Source organism: Ranitomeya variabilis, chromosome 4, assembly GCF_051348905.1.
Source record: "Ranitomeya variabilis isolate aRanVar5 chromosome 4, aRanVar5.hap1, whole genome shotgun sequence".
Lineage (NCBI taxonomy): Eukaryota > Metazoa > Chordata > Amphibia > Anura > Dendrobatidae > Ranitomeya > Ranitomeya variabilis.
Window position 1 is genome coordinate 381,166,909 of NC_135235.1, and position 19,069 is coordinate 381,185,977.

Sequence of the window (19,069 nt, forward strand, 5' to 3'; positions counted from 1 at the left end):
TTGAAAAATTTGGCTTGGTCACTAAGGGGTTAATCTAGGTTTCTCTGTTGTGCAAGGCATGTTCTCAGTTAACATGAATTGCTACTTTTTCCATCTTTAAATAAGAACTGTACTTTCAACAAATAAACTTTGTAATACATTTTATCATAGAAATTGCTTCCTTCTCCACTTATGAGCCACTTTTTCAGCTTATTCAAAATATAGTTACTATTTAAACCATTTAATTCCTCGTATCCAAAGCCAATTTTCGATTTTATTTTTTTTATTTTTACCTCCTCTTCTTCCTAGAGCCATGACTTTTTTATTTTGTGTCAAAATAGCCATTTGATGGCTTGTTTTTGGAAGATCGATTTGTAGTTCTGAACAGTACATTCCCTTTTACCAAACAGGCAAAAAATTACAAGTGGAATGAAATTGTGCAAAATTTAAATTCTGTCCTTGAATTTTGAGTTTTAATTTTACGGAATTAATTTTATGGTAAAAATTATCTGGAAACACTTTCTAAGAACACTAATATTTTTTATTTTTCTGTCAATGGAGCTGTGTTTATTGTTTGTGTCCTGAGATGCCAGTTCTATGATACCAATTAATAATTGTATTTATTTATTTATTTATGTTTTAATGAGGGAAAAAGAGGTGATTCAAATTCCCATAAATGATATATATATATATATATATATATATATATATATATATATATATATATATATATACCTTTATGTAAATGTTTTACTTTATTTCTTAGCCACATAGGGAACTTGTGCCTGTGGAGCGGCCCCCAGACGCAGGGCAGCGGGGTACTCGGTACCGGGTCTCTCGGTTCTGGGGATGTCACGGTGGCCCAACCCACCAGTCCGTGGCCCTGCTAAGGGGTGCCCAATAAAAGGTGTAGGTGGTGGTGTAGGTCGCAGGAAATAACGAGGACACAGGGTTGCAGTCTCTTTACCTCTTTACTGAAGGCTTCGGCATCTGCAATCCAGAGCACTGCTAACAGGGCTGGCTGAGACCGGCCGGTCCGAAGGCACATCCAGAGTTCCCTTTGCAGGTGGAAATCAGTAGCCTTCCTACTAGCGCCTGGGTGTTGTAGTACCTCCCTGCTGAGCACCACGGGATAGTCCTCACAACTGTCGTGTATGTTTCTGTTCTTTCTCTCTCCGTCCCCCAGATGGTATGGATAGGATGCACCCGTATGACGGGGTAGGCCTGGAGTTATTTTATAGGGACCCTAGAGACGCCCCTCTCTCACAATTGCCTCCGTTGTCTTCATTAGGTGTAAAAGGTGAGACAGCCAACCTAAAGTTAACTGCCCTGCCGTTGGTTCAAAGTAACGCGTAGAGTCTATGGCGATGTTCACACGATGCGGTTTTTGCTGCGGATCCGCAGCGGATTTGCAGCTGCGGATCCGCATCCTTTTTCCATGCAGGGTACAGTACAATGTTACCCTATGGAAAAAAAAAACCGCTGTTCCCACGATCCTTTTTTCCGCTGGAAAATCCGCACTGATTTTCTGCGGAAAAAAAGAAGTACCATGTCTATTCTTTCTGCGGATTCCGCTCCTGTTTTCCAACAGCACCAATAGGAAAGTGCAGTTGGAAACCCGCAGGGGAATCCGCAGTAGAAAAAGGACTGAAAACCGCAGTGAAAACCACCGCAGGTTTTGCACTGTGGTTTTCACAAATCAGGACCTGAAAAATCCGCAGCGAAAAAAGGATCGTGTGAACAAGCCCTATTACTTCCTCGGCGTTCCGGCCGCCGGCTACGCGCCTCAGTAGGATGTTGCCGATCTCGGGGCACGACTCCTACTGGTTCTATCGCCTTTGTGCTGTGATCTCGTTTCTCACTTCTCCACAATATACCTCGCTTCGTGTCCTTTCTTAAGATGCCGCCGCAATGAGGTGCAGGCACGGCTCCGTAACGCTCTGTCCTTTCGCTAGGCCTCTGTCAGGAGCCCACCCCTGACAGGGACCCCCCTGAATCTTCCCAAGTAACGCTCTTCTCTCACTAGATGTTACCTGGGCAAAACCCAGTCAGCTTCTCTCTAACTTCCTATCCAACCCCCAGTTTTACCAGAGTGTGAGGAGTGGCCTAATACATAGAACCCTTTGCTCACCCTGGTGGCCGGAGTGTGAAGTGTAATGTGTGGCTGTGATACCTGGTCAGGTGAACTCTTTTAGTGCAATCAGACGTACCATCACTCCCCTTAGTGGCAGAGCGACGTTACTGCAACGACCAGGACTCTGGGGCGCTGCACTTGTACACACACGTGAGTTGCCTGCTATGTAACATACCATAGCCAGCATGTGTCTCTTACAGCAGCAGCCAGAGCTGAGCTCCGATCATTGCTGTTAACTATTTAGATGCTATTCTCAATCTCTAATAGCAGCATTTAAATGTAGCAGCTCCCATCACTCCCATCTTTGCACTCCTTTAAAGTTCATACACACAAGATCGCAGTCTTTACTATACACTGTAATACTGTGGTATTACATTATGTAGTATAAGCAATCGGACAAGCGCAGGTGCAGCACCCCAGAGTCCTGGTCGTTGCAGTAACGTCGCTCTGCCACTAAGGGGAGTGATGGTACGTCTGATTGCACTAAAAGAGTTCACCTGACCAGGTATCACAGTCACACATTACACTTCACACTCCGGCCACCAGGGGGAGCAAAGGGTTCTATGTATGTTAAAGAGGAAATGTTTCAACTACTCTACAAAATATTTGATATTGATACATTCAGTATAAAAAAGCAAAACCTTTTAGATCAGTGTTTCTTAAACTGGTGGACTGCACTGTTAAAGAGTACATGCCATAGAGAAAAATTAAAACCCATAAGCCATCCGCAGAGAGGGGACAGATTGCCCTCCCACTGAACATTAATGATAGCTTGGGAAGAGAGAAACTAATTATAACTGGGGTAGTGATAAAGAACTAACACCTCAACCTCCATTCAAGTAGGGACCTCCTGCAGTAACCAGGTAATTACAGCAGAATCTGCTCTGAAAGCCAAACACTAATATTGAGATACATTTATGCAGAGGCTGGGATATACACTTACCAGGCATAGAGCTTCTGGAGTGCCCCCAAGGGCAGTGGGGTACTCGGTACCGGGTCCTTCTGTTCACACGGGGGGATGTCACGGTGGCTGACCCAGTCCGTGGCCCTAGGGACGTCCGTGTAAATGGGAAAGGTCTTTAAAGGGGAATATTCATGACGCCACCTGTGGTATTTGGTCAGGGTGTCCGATGCTGCTTTAAGGGGTCCGCTGGGGTGATGTTATGGCAGCTAGGTATACCTTCCCACAGGTGAAGTGTATCCTCAGGGCTTCCCAGTGTGTAGATGGTGGATGGTGAAAGGTGCAGTGAAGAACAAGGACACAAGGTTGCAGTCTCTTTACCTTTTTACTGAAGGCTTCAGCATCCACAATCCAGAGCACCAGCCCACAGGGTAGGCAGAGTCCGGCCGGTTTAGAGGCAAATCCAGAGTCCCCTTATCCAGGTGGAAATCAGTAGCCTTCCTCTAGTGCCTTGGTGTTGTAGTACCTTATTGCTGAGCCTCTCATAAAGTCCTCACAACTGTTGTAGATGTTCTAGATATTATGTCTTTCTCTCTGTCCCCCTGATGGATACGACAACCCGTATGACCAGTGGCCTGAGGCTTTTTACAGGGGCTCTAGCACGCCCCGGCCTCTCGTGGGTGCCACCTTGCCTCCTGGGTATGGGGCGGATCAGTAAATTGAAATTAGCTGTCCTGCCGGTCTCTGGAGCAAGGCATAAAGGACTGTTGCTCCCTCGGTGTTCCGGCTACCGGATCCTGCGCCTCAGAAGGAGGCAGCCTGTGCAGGGCATAACTCCTTCTGGTTTCCTCTCCTTTTGCTATGACTTCCTTCTCACTCTCTACAATACAGTTCTCTGTTCGTGTCCCTTCTTAGGAACTGCCACACGTCAGGCAGGCGCAGCTCCGTGACCTTCGGTGTAGGTCTCTGACAGGATCCCACCCCTGTCAGGGACCAACTACCTGAGCCGAGGCTCAGCCAGCAACTGCCTCAGCCAGCAACAGCCACCAGTTTTACCTAGTGTGAAGAGTGCCCTAATAAATAGGAGCATAGCTCCCCCTGGTGGACTGGAGTATGAAATGTGTTGTATGCATGTGGTACCTGGTGAAGAGATCTCCTTTATTGCCTTTAAACGTAACATCACTCCCCCCTAGAGGAGAATGATATTACTGCAACGACCAGGACCCTGGGGCACTGCACTTCTTCTGAACAAAGCACGGATCTGAGACTTTTTGGAGTCAGTGGTCAGTGATGAATATTGGGGTTTTTCTTTGATACGATACTTATGGGAGACACATTTTCATCCCAGGAGGAAGTGGATGCGAAACGTGCGTCGGGGTAGTCAAGGTGCAGCATGCCACGAGGCAGGGGAACAGCGAATTTGTTCAGGTAATATGTACCGGGCAGATTGCTCATAACCTCGTGTGGTGCTCTAGATATTATACAGGTGTTACTTTCACGGCAGACGTAATGATCGGCTGTTTTGTCTAGAGACATCTCTTGGATGGTGGGAATTTTTGCTCTTGGCCTCACTGGTGTAGTAGGAGATTATGAGTTATGGATTATGTGCAATATTTGGTGGCCCCATTTTGATTATCCGAGAGGGGGCTCGGCTTTGGGTATATCCCCCCTGTGTATGACCATCTGTTGATTAATGAGTGATCATTTCTCTTGCACTGTCACTTTAATATTTTGAGCATTCACTGCGGTAACAGGTATAGAGGCAGGTGCAACTTTTGCAATGTCACTGTATAATTATGGTACTAACTATAAGGAAATGTCCTTCTGGTGATCATTTAAAATCTTTATAAATTTAATACACCTGTTGTTCCCGTCGCTTACCTTGACATAGTAATTCATTCTGATTTTGAGGCACTGTTTTAATGTTTTGTATTGTTTATATGTGAATAAAGGTTTCTTTTTAGTATTAAACACTTCGTGACTGAGTATAGTTTAATAACTCTACGGTCAATATGTTTATATCAAGTTTGGAGTGTGGCCCATCCGTTACTTGAGGAAATGGGTTGGTGCGTTATGTTCATTACATTTTCATCTTTGTAGCAAAGGGACAAACATAATGCATTCACTCACATCACCGTAAGGCAAGCAGAACCCCTCCAATTTACTATTGGTCCAATGGATGGCGCTATCTATGCCATGTTTCACCTTTATAAACAGGTAAAATCGCAATAAGAAAAATAACGACAATATATACTTCCGGGGGCAAAGGTACCCTGTAAGTTATTAAGTATTAAGTAATTAAATAAATTATGTAAAAAGCAAATCAAGGCAGCAAAGATTGAGACAGAGAGACTCATTGCTAGAGAGAGCAAAAATAACCCCAAAATATTCTTTAACTACATAAATAGTAAGAAACTAAAAAATTATAGTGTTGGCCCCCTTAAAAATAGTCTGGGTGAAATGGTGGATGAGGATGAGGAAAAAGCCAATATGCTAAATGACTTTTTTTCATCAGTATTTACAAAAGAAAATCCCATGGCAGCCAATATGACTAGTGATAATAATTCCCAATTTAATGTTACCTGCTTAACCCAGCAGGAAGTACGGCGGCGTCTAAAAATCACAAAAATTGACAAATCTCCGGGCCCGGATGGGATACACCCCCGAGTACTGCAGGAATTAAGTACAGTCATTGATAGACCATTATTTTTAATCTTTAAAGAGTCCATAAAAACTCAAAATGCACTGTTCCAAATTATTAGGCACAGTAGAATTTCTAAACATTTGATATGTTTTAAAGAACTGAAAATGCTCATTTGTGGAATTTGCAGCATTAGGAGGTCACATTCACTGAACAAAAAAGCTATTTAACTCCAAAACATCCTAACAGGCCAAGTTACATGTTAACATAAGACCCTTCTTTGATATCACCTTCACAGTTCTTGCATCCATTGAACTTGTGAGTTTTTGGAGAGTTTCTGCTTGTATTTCTTGGCATGAAGTCAGAATCGCCTCCCAGAGCTGCTGTTTTGATGTGAACTGCCTCCCACCCTCATAGATCTTTTGCTTGATGATACTATAAAGGTTCTCTATAGGGTTGTGGTCTGGGGAAGATGGTGGCCACACCATGAGTTTATCTCCTTTTATGCCCATAGCAGTCAATGACTCAGAGGTATTCTTTGCAGCATGAGATGGTGCATTGTCAGCATGAAGATGATTTTACTCCTGAAGGCATGTTTCTGCTTTTTACACCATGGAGGAAAGTTGTCAGTCAGAAACTCTATATACTTTGCGGAGGTCATTTTCACACCTTCAGGAACCTTAAAGGGCCCCACCAGCTGTTTCTCCATGATTCCGGCCCAAAACATGACTCTTCCACCTCCTTGATGATGTCGCAACCTTGTTGGGACATGGTGGCCATCCGCCAACCATCCACTACTCCATCCATCTGGACCATCCAGGGTTGCTCAACACTTATCAGTATATCAGTAAACAAGACTGTTTGGAAATTAGTCTTCATGTATGGCTGGGCCCACTGCAACCGTTTCTGCTTGTGAACACTGTTTAAGGGTGGCCGAATAGTAGGTTTATGCACCACAGCAAGCCTTTGAAGGAGCCTACACCTTGAGGTTCGAGGGACTTCAGAGGCACCAGCAGCTTCAAATATCTGTTTGCTGCTTTGTAATGGCTTTTTAGCAGCTGCTCTCTTAATCCGATGAATTTGCCTGGCAGAAATCTTCCTCATTATGCCTTTATCAGCGCAAACACATCTGTGCTCAGATACAGCCACACATCTCTTAACAGTACGATGATCACGCTTAAGTTTTCGGGAAATTTCTAATGTTTTCATCCCTTCACCAAGGCATTGCACTATTTGATGCTTTTCAGCAGCAGAGAGATCCTTTTTCTTTCTCAAGTTACCGTATTTTCCGCTTTGTAAGACGCACTTTATTTCCCTCAAATTTGGGGGGGAAATGTGGGTGCGTCTAACAAAACGGATATACCGCTTACCATTACAGGCTGGGATGAGGGGGTGTCCGCCACCGCTGTCGCCCGCCACCGCTGTCGCCCGCCGCCGCTGCCGGGGTTGTCCGCTGCTGCCCCGGGTGATTCTGGAGGCTCCGGTGCTGCGGGGGGCTCTGGCGACATTTTGTGAAAGACCAGAGCCCCCCACCAGTTCGTCCATGCGTTCCAGTATGACTGACTCCGGGAAAATGGCCGCCGGAATCTCGGGAGATGAGATTTCAGCGCTGAGATCTCATCTCTCGAGATTCCGGCGGCCATTTTCCCGGAGTTAGTTCCAGTATGACTGACTCCGGGAAAATGGCCGCCGGAATCTCGGGAGATGAGATTTCAGCGCTGACATCTCATCTCTCGAGATTCCGGCGGCCATTTTCCCGGAGTCAGTCATACAGGAACGCATGGACGAACAGCTGGGGGCTCTGGTCTTTCACAAAATGTCGCCAGAGCCCCCCACAGCACCGGAGACAGCCCTGCAGCCCTGGAGACAGTCCTGCAGCCCTGGAGACAGCCTTGCAGCCCTGGAGACAGCCCTGCAGCCCTGGAGACAGCCCTGCAGACAGCCCTGCAGCACCAGAGCCCCCCCTCATCCCAGCCTGCAGCACAGCAGCCCCCATGCAGCACTGAAGCCCCCCTGCAGCACAGGAGCCCCCCTGCAGCACAGGAGCCCCATCATCCCAGCCTGCAGCAATGCTCCACTCCTGCCTCCTCCAGCAACGACCCTGGGACCCTGATCCACCGCAGCCACAACCCCTGGTAAGCAATAAGACGCATGGATTATAAGAAGCCCCCCCCCCCCCCCCCCCAATTTATTAAAAAAAGTTTTTTCCTATTTTTCTCCTCAAAATTTGGGGTGCGTCTTATAATCCGGAGCGTCTTACAAAGCGAAAAATACGGTACTTGAAAACTGTGGCCTGCTTAATAATGTGGAACATCATTTTTAAGTAGTTTTCCTTTAATTAGAATCACCTGGAAAACCAATTATCACATGTGTTTAAGATTGATTTCAGTGATCCATTGAGCCCTGAGACACAATACCATCCACGAGTTTATTTGAAAAACAAAACAATTAAATCTTTATGACACTTAAATCCAATTTGCATAATAATTTGGAACACAGTGTATGTATGATGGACTTATTATATTCTGCTATCAGGAGGTTGCTAAGGCCTCTTTCACACTTCCGTCTTCCAAATCTGCACAGGATCCATCAAGACGTTGAAATGACGGATCCTGCGCAGATTGTGGAAAACGTGTGCACTGGGCCCGTCTTTCTGACTGACCCGTCGAGCCTATGTGCACCTGTTGTGTATGCGTCTTCGCAGCAGTTTTCCGCTGCGAAAACGCATACACAACACAAACCAGGTAAAAAAAAAAAAAAAAATCGCAGTATTCTCACCTACCAACGTTCCCGCGCAGCGTCACCGATGATCCCGGCAGCTAGCGTTCCTAGTAATACATTGCGAAATCTCGTGAGAAATCACAGTCTCGTGGGACCGCGACTTCTCGCGAGATTTCGCAATGTATTACTAGGAAGTAACGCTAGCTGCCGGGAGCATCGGTGACGCTGTGCGGGAACGCCGGTAGGTGAGAATACTGTGATTTTTTATTATTTTTAACATTATATCTTGTTACTATTGATAGTGCATAGACAGCATCAATAGGAAAAAGAGAAAGAGAGCGAGCATGCTCTCTTTGAAAAGGCGGGACCCGTCGCTGGATTCCTGCTTTTCACGGGCAGCGATGCATCCTGCGCCCATAGGCTACTATTGCAGCCAGTGATGGGCAGTGCAGGATGCGTCGCTGACCAATTTTCCGACGTGCAGAAAAAACGTTCCACTAAACGTTTTCTCTACCCAGCGAACCATTTTTTTATGCAGGATCCAGTGGAAGACGGATGAAACGGATGGCCATCCGTCACAATCTGTCGCTAATACAAGTCTATGAGAAAATGCAGGATCCTGCATTCTCAAAAAACGACGGATTGTGACGGGAGCTGAAAGACAGAAGTGTGAAAGAGGCCTAAGGCCTCTTTCACACTTGTGTCGGTACGGGTCCGTCGCTATGCGTCAGGCCGACGTACCGATGCACGTTGTGAAATTTGTGCACAACGTGGGCAGCCGATGCAGTTTTTCAATGCATCTGCTGCCCATTCTGAAGTCCGGGGAGGAGGGGGCGGAGTCTCAGACGTGCATGCGCGGTAGAAAATGGCGGACGCGACGGACAAAAAACGTTCACTTGAACATTTTTTTGTGCCGACGCTCCGCCAAAACACGACGGATCCGTTGTACGACGGACGCGACATGTGGCCATCCATCGCGATCCGTCGCTAATACAAGTCTATGGGCAAAAAACAGATCCTGCGAGCACATTTGCAGGATCCGTTTTTTTGCCCAAAACGACGGATTGCGACGAATTGCAAAAAACACAAGTGTGAAAGTAGCCTAAGAGGTAATAAAACAGCCATGCTTTTCATATATGTCCATAAGGTCACATGGTTAGACCGCATGACTGGGTCCTGGCTTAGAACTGAAAGTGAAGGAGACATTGTGTGTACACAGTGTAGTCACCTAGGAAAAGTGGATTAAGTAGGAAACAGCCAGAACTAGAATCATAGAATGGTAGAGTTGGAAGGGACCTCCTGGGTCATCTGGTCCAAAGCCCTGCTCAAAGCAGGATTCACTAAATCATCCCAGACAGATGTCTGTCTAGCCTCGTTTTGAAGACTTCCATGGAAGGAGAACTCACCACCTCTCATGGCAGCCTGTTCCACTCATTGATCACCCTAACTATTAAAAAAAATTCTAATATCTAATCTGTGTCTCCTCCCATTCAGTTTCATTTCATTGCTTCTAGTCTTTCCTTTTGCAAATGAGAATAAAGATGATCCTTCTACAATGTGACAGCCCTTCCGATATTTGTAGACAGCTATTAAGTCTCCTCTCAGTCTTCTTTTTTGCAAGATAAATATTCCCAGATCCTGTAACCGCTCCTTATAGGACATGGTTTGCAGACCAGTCACCATTCTGGTCGCTCTTCTCTGAACTTGCTCCAGTTTGTTGATGTCTTTTTTTTAAATGTGGTGCCCAAAACTGGACATAGTATTCCAGATGAGGTCTGACCAAAGAGGAGTAGAGGGCAATAATGACTTCACGTGATCTAGCATTTTTCCTTGTTAAAAACCATTCTGTTAGTTGCTGCCCACTGCTTCAGTTTATTTATATATTTCTGAATCCTCGCTCTCTTTAGTACAACCACTGGCAAAAATTATGGAATCACTGGCCTTGGAGGATGATCATTCAGTTGTTTAATTTTGGTTAGAAAAAAAGCAGATCACAGACATGGCACAAAACTAAAGTCATTTCAAATGGCAACTTTCTGGCTTTAAGAAACAGTAAAAGAAATCAAGAACAAAAAATGTGGTAGTCAGTAATGGTTACTTTTTTTAACCAAGCATAGGGGAAAAATTATGGAATCACTCAATTATGAGGGAAAAAATTATGGAATCTTGAAAAACAAACAAACAAAAAAACACTCCAACACATCACCAGTATTTTGATGCACCACCTCTGGCTTTTATAACAGCTTGCAGTCTCTGAGGCATGGACTTAATGAGTGTCAAACAGTACTCTTCATCAATCTGGCTCCAACTTTCTCTGATTGCTGTTGCCAGATCAGCTTTGCAGGTTGGAGCCTTGTCATGGACCATTTTCTTCAACTTCCACCAAAGATTTTCAATTGGATTGAGATCTGGACTATTTGAAGGCCATGACATTGACCTTATGTGTCTTTTTTCAAGGAGTATTTTCACAGTTTTTGCTCTATGGCAGGATGCATTATGATCTTGAAAAATGATTTCATCATCCCCAAACATCCTTTCAATTGATGGGATAAGAAAAGTGTCCAAAATATCAACATAAACTTGTGCATTTATTGAAGATGTATTGACAGCCATCTCCCCAGTGCCTTTACCTGACATGCAGCCCCATATGATCAATGACTGTGGAAATTTGCATGTTCTCTTCAGGCAGTCATCTTTATAAATCTCATTGGAACGGCACCAAACAAAAGTTCCAGCATCATCACCTTGCCTAGTGCAGATCTGCGTTTCATCACTGAATATGACTTTCATCCAGTCATCCACAGTCCATGATTGCTTTTCCTTAGCCCATTGTAACCTTGTTTTTTTCTGTTTAGGTGTTAATGATGGCTTTCATTTAGCTTTTCTGTATGTAAATCCCATTTCCTTTAGGCGATTTCTTACAGTTTTGTCACAGACATTTTCTCCAGTTTCCACCCATTCGTTCCTCATTTGTTTTGTTGTGCATTTCCTGTTTTGGAGACATACTGCTTAAAGTTTCCGATCTTGATGCTTTGATGTCTTCCTTGGTCTACCAGTATGTTTGCCTTTAACAACTCTGAAGAAACCAGATTGAGTCTTAATTTCCCAGACAACCATGTTTTTGCAAAAACCAAAAGAACTGGCTTTTTATCTGTATATTGGCTTGTGAATTTAAGTGTTTATGTCTGGTGGGTTAAGAAGACAGACTTGCCAACTGATATACTATCTAACATACTGTGTAAAGGTACCGTCACACTAAGCGACGCTGCAGCGATAGCGACAGCAATGCCGATCGCTGCAGCGTCGCTGTGTGGTCGCTGGAGAGCTGTCACACAGACCGCTCTCCAGCGACCAGCGATGCCGAGGTCCCCGGGTAACCAGGGTAAACATCGGGTTGCTAAGCGCAGGGCCGCGCTTAGTAACCCGATGTTTACCCTGGTTACCAGCGTAAAAGTTAAAAAAACAAACAGTACATGCTCACCTGCGCGTCCCCCAGCCTCTGCATCCTGACGCTGACTGAGCTCCGGCCCTAACAGCACAGCGGTGACGTCACCGCTGTTGCTTTCACTTTCAGTTTAGGGCCGGCGCTTTAGTGTCAGGAAGCAGAGGCTGGGGGACGCGCAGGTGAGCATGTACTGTTTGTTTTTTTAACTTTTACGCTGGTAACCAGGGTAAACATCGGGTTACTAAGCGCGGCCCTGCGCTTAGTAACCCGATGTTTACCCTGGTTACCAGTGTAAAATATCGCTGGTATCGTCGCTTTTGCTGTCAAACACGGCGATACACGGCGACCTAGCGACCAAATAATGTGCAGACCTTCTAGCAGCGACCAGCAATTTCACAGCGGGATCCAGATCGCTGCTGCGTGTCAAATACAGCGATATCGCCATCCAGGTCGCTGCAACGTCACGGATTGCTGGCGATATCGCCTAGTGTGACGGTACCTTTAGTCTGTAATAGTGACTGTACATTGAGTGTGTTAAGCTTTGTTTATTGATGTGTGCTTATATGCTAATAGTGCTACTTAATCCCATCACCATTGTTTACCTTATCGTGATGTTGGATTGAAAGACCCTGGGTAATTCTAAAAATAGCTTACATGCCTTGGGTATAAAAAGACTCAGAGATCACATCCTGGGAGATGGAAGTAACACAGAGCTACCAGCCAGACATTCTGCAAACCACCCAACAGACAAGAGAAAGGACTGCAGCCAATTCATCATGGCACCATCACGAGGGACACTGATCTATGATTCTATAGGAAACAACCTAGGGGTTGTCAGCTCCGGTTGGAAGGACACAGATCTGATCCAGTGACCATCTCTGAACCAGGGATATGTTTGGAGAAAGCCAGGTTTGGGACCCGCTGGTCTCCTGGTTCCATGGAGATGGTCAGTTAAGCCAGGTGGTGGCTCTCGTGTCAACTGGCTTTGGACCTTGTATGGACTCTATGGACAGTTCTTGGTCATCTCCCTATGCTTGTCATTACCTCTTCTCTGTGCGTGCATCCACAGATGTAGTAGCAACCCTGGGAACTCTGACATCATGTCATACTGGAAATACATGGAGACGCAGTGATCTTTTATATTATTATTATTTTATTATTATTATTGATTTATTTATATAGCACCATTGATTCCATGGTGCTATATATAGTGCCATACATGGTGCCATTTATATGCGCCCATGTGACCCTGGGAGCTCTGACATCATGTCATACTGGAAATACGTGGAGACGCAGTGATCTTTTATATGCGCCCATGTAACCAAACAATTCCAGCCATGGTGGGATTGTTCTGTTTGCTATTGTGTGTTGTGGTTTAATAAAGTATTGCCACACTGTTTTACCTTAACCCTGTGTTGTCTGTGTAGTGTATTGCCCACGGGGAGATAGAGCGGGCGTTCAGTGGTATGAGGAGCCGTGGTCCATGCAGTCTTGCTAAAGACAGCCGGGCCAGCGGACAAGAGCACCCACTGACCCCGTTTCTCCACAACAACCTTCCCATGTTGTTTGTATTTGGTCCAGATTTTAGACACAGCTGACTGTGAACAACCAACATCTTTTGCAACATTGCATGATGATTTAACCTGTTTTAAGAGTTTGATAATACTTTCCTTTGTTTCATTTGATATCTCTCGTATTGGAGCCATGATTCATGTCAGTCCACTTGGTGCAACAGCTCTCCAAGGTGTGATCACCCCTTTTTAGATGTAGACTAACGAGCAGATATAATTTGATGCAGGTGTATGGGAATTAAAATTTACAGGGTGATTCCATAATTTTTTCCCTCATAATTGAGTGACTCCATAATTTTTACCCTATGCTTGGTTACAAAAAGTAACCATTACTGACTACCACATTTCGTGTTCTTGATTTCTTTTACTGTTTCTTAAAGCCAGAAAGTTGCCATTTGAAATGACTTTAGTTTTGTGCCATGTCTGTGATCTGCTTTTTTTCTACAAAATTAAACAACTGAATGAACATCCTCCAAGGCCGGTGATTACATAATTTTTGCCAGGGGTTGTATTAGCTATCCCTCCTAGCTTTGTGTCATCAGCAAATTTAATCAGTGTACCCTCATTTCCTTCATCTAAATCATTGATAAAGATGTTGAACATACAGGGCCCAGGACAGAACCCTGTGGTACTCAACTTGAGATATTCTTCCAACTGGATGTGCGTTGTGAATTTGCTTTTTGCTCCCTCTAGTGGTTACTAGTTTTTTGACTCTGGTTTTTCTGTCATTCCTTTTATCCGCACCTGGGTCGTTAGTTAGGGGTGTTGCTATATAAGCTCCCTGGACCTTCAGTTCAATGCCTGGCAACGTAGTTATCAGAGCTAGTCTGCTGTGCTCTTGTCTACTGATCCTGGTTCCAGTTATATCAGCTAAGTCTGCCTTTTGCTTTTTGCTATTTGTTTTGGTTTTTTATTTTTGTCCAGCTTGTTCCAAATCTATATCCTGACCTTTGCTGGAAGCTCTAGGGGGGCTGGTGTTCTCCCCCCGGACCGTTAGACGGTTCGGGGGTTCTTGAATTTCCAGTGTGGATTTTGATAGGGTTTTTGTTGACCATATAAGTTACCTTTCTTTATTCTGCTATCAGTAAGCGGGCCTCTCTGTGCTAAACCTGGTTCATTTCTGTGTTTGTCATTTCCTCTTACCTAACCGTCATTATTTGTGGGGGGCTTCTATCCAGCTTTGGGGTCCCCTTCTCTGGAGGCAAGAAAGGTCTTTGTTTTCCTCTACTAGGGGTAGCTAGATTCTCCGGCTGGCGCGTGTCATCTAGAATCAACGTAGGAATGATCCCCGGCTACTTCTAGTGTTGGCGTTAGGAGTAGATATATGGTCAACCCAGTTACCACTGCCCTATGAGCTGGATTTTTGTACTCTGCAGACTTCCACGTTCCTCTGAGACCCTCGCCATTGGGGTCATAACAGTTTGCCAGGCCAGTATTAAATGTTTAATGCATTGCAGAAGAGGGATTATAAGAAAGAAGATTCTGAGTTTTTTTTTTTTTTTTTTTCTTCTTCCCCTTTACCTCAGAGTGGCTATGCTTGCTGCAGACATGAATGTCCAGACCTTGATTACAAGTGTGGACCAGCTGGCTACTCGTGTGCAGGGCATACAAGACTATGTTATCAGAAATCCTAGGTCAGAACCTAAAATACCGATTCCTGAACTGTTTTCCGGAGACAGGTTTAAGTTTAGGAATTTCGTGAATAATTGTAAATTGTTTTTGTCCCTGAGACCCTGTTCATCTGGAGATTCTGCTCAGCAAGTAAAAATTGTTATTTCGTTCTTACGGGGCGACCCTCAGGATTGGGCTTTTTCGCTGGCGCCAGGAGATCCGGCATTGGCTGATCTTGATGCGTTTTTTCTGGCGCTCGGTTTACTTTATGAGGAACCCAATCTTGAGATTCAGGCAGAAAAGGCCTTGCTGGCTATGTCTCAGGGGCAGGACGAGGCTGAAGTGTATTGCCAAAAATTTCGGAAATGGTCCGTGCTGACACATTGGAACGAGTGTGCACTGGCCGCTAATTTTAGAAATGGCCTTTCTGAAGCCATTAAGAATGTTATGGTGGGTTTTCCCATTCCCACAGGTCTGAATGATACTATGGCACTGGCTATTCAAATTGACCGGCGGTTGCGGGAGCGCAAAAACGCAAATTCCCTCATGGTGTTGTCTGAACAGACACCTAATTCGGTGCAATGTGATAGAAAAACCGCAAATTCCCTCATGGTGTTGTCTGAACAGACACCTGATTTAATGCAATGTGATAGAATCCTGACTAGAAATGAGCGGAAAATTCATAGACGCCGGAATGGCTTGTGCTACTACTGTGGTGATTCTACACATGTTATCTCAGCATGCTCTAAACGTATAGCTAAGGTTGTTAGTCCTGTCACCGTTGGTAATTTGCAACCTAAATTTATTCTGTCTGTAACTTTGATTTGCTCACTGTCATCTTATCCTGTCATGGCGTTTGTAGATTCAGGTGCTGCCCTGAGTCTCATGGATCTCTCATTTGCTAAGCGCTGTGGTTTTACTCTTGAACCATTAGAAAATCCTATTCCTCTTAGGGGTATTGATGCTACACCATTGGCAGCAAATAAACCGCAGTATTGGACACAGGTTACCATGTGCATGACTCCTGAACACCGCGAGGTGATACGTTTCCTGGTTTTACATAAAATGCATGATTTGGTTGTTTTAGGGCTGCCATGGTTACAGACCCATAATCCAGTCCTGGACTGGAAGGCTATGTCAGTCTCAAGTTGGGGCTGTCGTGGTATTCATGGGGATTCCCTGCCTGTGTCTATTGCTTCTTCTACGCCTTCGGAAGTTCCGGAGTATTTGTCTGATTATCAGGATGTCTTCAGTGAGTCTGAGTCCAGTGCACTGCCTCCTCATAGGGACTGTGACTGTGCTATAGATTTGATCCCAGGCAGTAAATTTCCTAAGGGAAGACTGTTTAATCTGTTGGTACCTGAACATACCGCTATGCGTTCATATATCAAGGAGTCTCTGGAGAAAGGACATATTCGTCCGTCTTCTTCCCCTCTTGGTGCGGGATTCTTTTTTGTGGCAAAAAAGGACGGATCTTTGAGACCTTGTATTGATTATCGGCTTTTAAATAAGATCACTGTCAAATTTCAGTATCCTTTACCGCTGTTGTCTGACTTGTTTGCCCGGATTAAGGGTGCCAAGTGGTTCACCAAGATAGACCTTCGTGGTGCGTACAACCTTGTGCGCATTAAGCAAGGTGATGAATGGAAAACCGCATTCAATACGCCCGAAGGTCATTTTGAGTACTTGGTGATGCCTTTTGGGCTCTCCAATGCGCCTTCAGTTTTTCAGTCCTTTATGCATGACATTTTCCGGAAGTATCTGGATAAATTTTTGATTGTTTATCTGGATGATATTTTGGTTTTTTCTGATAATTGGGATTCGCATGTGGAGCAGGTCAGGTTGGTCTTTAAAATTTTGCGTGAAAATTCTTTGTTTGTCAAGGGCTCAAAGTGTCTCTTTGGTGTACAGAAGGTTCCCTTTTTGGGGTTCATTTTTTCCCCTTCTGCTGTGGAGATGGACCCAGTCAAGGTCCGAGCTATTCTTGATTGGACTCAGCCCTCGTCAGTTAAGAGTCTTCAGAAGTTCTTGGGCTTCGCTAACTTCTACCGTCGTTTTATCGCTAATTTTTCTAGCATTGTGAAACCTTTGACGGATATGACCAAGAAGGGCTCCGATGTAGCTAACTGGGCTCCTGCTGCCGTAGAGGCTTTCCAGGAGTTGAAACGCCGGTTTACTTCGGCGCCTGTTTTGTGCCAGCCTGACGTCTCACTTCCCTTTCAGGTTGAGGTGGATGCTTCGGAGATTGGGGCAGGGGCCGTTTTGTCGCAGAGAGGCCCTGGTTGCTCTGTTATGAAACCTTGTGCCTTTTTCTCTAGGAAGTTTTCGCCTGCCGAGCGAAATTATGATGTGGGCAATCGGGAGTTGTTGGCCATGAAATGGGCATTTGAGGAGTGGCGTCATTGGCTCGAGGGTGCTAAGCATCGTGTGGTGGTCTTGACTGATCACAAAAATCTGATGTATCTCGAGTCTGCTAAACGCCTTAATCCGAGACAGGCCCGCTGGTCATTGTTTTTCTCCCGCTTTGATTTTGTTGTCTCGTATTTACCAGGTTCAAAGAATGTGAAGGCCGATGCTCTTTCTAGGAGCTTTGTGCCTGATGCTCCTGGAGTCGCTGATCCTGTTGGTATTCTTAAAGATGGAGTTATCTTGTCAGCTATTTCTCCGGATCTGCGACGTGTGTTGCAGAGATTTCAGGCTGATAGGCCTGAGTCTTGTCCACCTGACAGACTGTTTGTCCCGGATAAGTGGACCAGCAGAGTCATTTCCGAGGTTCATTCCTCGGTGTTGGCAGGTCACCCGGGAATTTTTGGCACCAGAGATCTGGTGGCCAGGTCCTTTTGGTGGCCTTCCTTGTCAAGGGATGTGCGGTCATTTGTGCAGTCCTGTGGGACTTGTGCTCGAGCTAAGCCTTGCTGTTCTCGCTCTAGTGGTTACTAGTTTTTTGACTCTGGTTTTTCTGTCATTCCTTTTATCCGCACCTGGGTCGTTAGTTAGGGGTGTTGCTATATAAGCTCCCTGGACCTTCAGTTCAATGCCTGGCAACGTAGTTATCAGAGCTAGTCTGCTGTGCTCTTGTCTACTGATCCTGGTTCCAGTTATATCAGCTAAGTCTGCCTTTTGCTTTTTGCTATTTGTTTTGGTTTTTTATTTTTGTCCAGCTTGTTCCAAATCTATATCCTGACCTTTGCTGGAAGCTCTAGGGGGGCTGGTGTTCTCCCCCCGGACCGTTAGACGGTTCGGGGGTTCTTGAATTTCCAGTGTGGATTTTGATAGGGTTTTTGTTGACCATATAAGTTACCTTTCTTTATTCTGCTATCAGTAAGCGGGCCTCTCTGTGCTAAACCTGGTTCATTTCTGTGTTTGTCATTTCCTCTTACCTAACCGTCATTATTTGTGGGGGGCTTCTATCCAGCTTTGGGGTCCCCTTCTCTGGAGGCAAGAAAGGTCTTTGTTTTCCTCTACTAGGGGTAGCTAGATTCTCCGGCTGGCGCGTGTCATCTAGAATCAACGTAGGAATGATCCCCGGCTACTTCTAGTGTTGGCGTTAGGAGTAGATATATGGTCAACCCAGTTACCACTGCCCTATGAGCTGGATTTTTGTACTCTGCAGACTTCCACGTTCCTCTGAGACCCTCGCCATTGGGGTCATAACAGATGTGCAGCCATTTACGTCAACTCTTGTAAGAGAAACCACAACCCCAGCTCGGATAGCTGTGTGTTAAGGACTGTGCATGTAAGCAGAAGTTAGGACTCAAGAATCACTGCACCATTCTTATATCCGCATGACTATACCAGAAAGTAAATGTGATTGCTGCATTGGAATTGAATCTCTGTTAAATCATCGTTTATCTGGATGTACCTGTGTATTCGTGCAACTAGTTAAGTTTCTCAGCAGCCTCTCTGGCCTCCCTGTTTTCTGGACTATTTGGAGTTCACCAAATTACATCACACTGCCAGGAAGCAAAGGCTAATTATGTGCACCCTGGCGTCACACACTTTGTTTTCTTTTCTTTTTGTCTCTGCCATAGCAAAGTGATACCATCCGGTGCGTGACCTATTGCAC

The 19,069-nt window shown here is 45.1% G+C and overlaps 1 protein-coding gene across 4 annotated transcripts in view; it reads left to right on the forward strand.

The window, feature by feature from the left end:
* SLC43A1 (solute carrier family 43 member 1) overlaps positions 1-19,069 on the forward strand; it is a 193,673-nt gene that overhangs the window by 102,499 nt on the left and 72,105 nt on the right. The window lies entirely within an intron of this gene.